The sequence below is a fragment of the Myotis davidii genome, unplaced genomic scaffold (assembly GCF_000327345.1).
Source record: "Myotis davidii unplaced genomic scaffold, ASM32734v1 scaffold170, whole genome shotgun sequence".
In the NCBI taxonomy this organism is placed as follows: Eukaryota; Metazoa; Chordata; class Mammalia; order Chiroptera; family Vespertilionidae; genus Myotis; species Myotis davidii.
In genome coordinates, this window is record NW_006282528.1 from 1,849,945 (window position 1) to 1,851,325 (window position 1,381).

The window sequence follows — 1,381 nt, forward strand, 5'->3', positions numbered from 1 at the left end:
GTGTTTGGGTGGAGAGGTGCCCCCAGGCCCAGGGGCACAGGAGCTCAACAGCCGGAGCGCCACCGAGGACACGGTCGGCCGTGGCGTTGGGACTCCAGACCTGCCCCGGAGCCACCTGTGAGCGCCACGCTGGGCTGTGCTCAGGGCGCCGCCGTTTCACTGCGCATCTCCAGTGCTCTGCGTGGATTCCCGTCCCCACCCACACGGGACGGAAACTGTCGGCTCACTGTGAGCTTTCGTGGTTTTGTTTTTGTTTTTTAAACTATATTTGTGTTGATGTCAGAGAGGAAGGGAGAGGGAGAGAGAGAAACATTCGTGATGAGAGAGTCATGGACCGGCTGCCTCCTGCACGCCCCCCACTGGGGATCGAGCCCACCACCCGGGCCTGTGCCCTGACCGGGAATCTCACGTGACCTCCTGGCTCCTAGGTCGACGCTCAGCCTCTGAGCCCTCGGGCCGGGCACACGGTGAGCTTTCAAGAGTTTCAGGAAAGGGAGGAGCACGTGGAGCGCACGTGTGGGCAGGGCGGAGCTCTGAGACCTGCAGGCGCAAGGCCATCGCCCATGAATGTCCCTGGTTCCCAAGAACTAGACAGGCGGGCGTCGCGCTGGCTGGGCCTCGCCGCGCAGCTGCGGGTGAGGGTGGCCCGTGCATTTCCTGGGGCCGCGGCCTGCCCGCTGGGGAGTCTGGGGAGGGGCTCAGTTCTGGGCACAGACCTCCCACCGTGACCCGCGGAGTGGGGGCTGCGTGTGAGGCTGGTTATTTGCTGTCTCCCCTCACCCCCCTCCTCTGGCCGCGCAAACCTGGTGCCCACAGGGCCCGACACCCTAGAGACAGGCACAGGGCGGGGCAGGTGGCCGCCCCTTCGCCCACGTGGGAAGGCGTGTGGATTACTGGACCATATGTGCCAGGCTGCCGGGGGACCAAGAACCCACCGGGGACCGCCCCCCGTCTCTCCTGCTGTCGCTGCTGATCCCAGTAGCACGTGATGGGAGGTTCCTGCCTTCCCCTCATGTTGTTGTCACAACAGCAGAGCTTGGAAAGGGCGCTCCTGGCCGAGGCAGTGTTGCCAGCTGGTTAGAGCCCCCGGATTGAAGAGTCCGGTCTCCAGCTTTGCATCGGACGAAGGCGTAAGTGCAGCAGGTTGTCGACCCCCGGGCTGCGGACGGGCCTGGTGCGGCCGGAAGGCTCCCTTGTGTTTTGTGGGCCTCACGCCTGTGTGGACGCGGAGGGTGAGGGTGGTCACTGTCAGCATTGGCCGGGACTCAACACGATGCTGGCCTGAGGTGAGGGAGGATTTCCTCGTTTTCAGACGAAGCTGGGAGGACGGGAAAAGTCCCCTCCCATCCACGTGGCTGCGGGACCGGCCCCACCTTCTAGG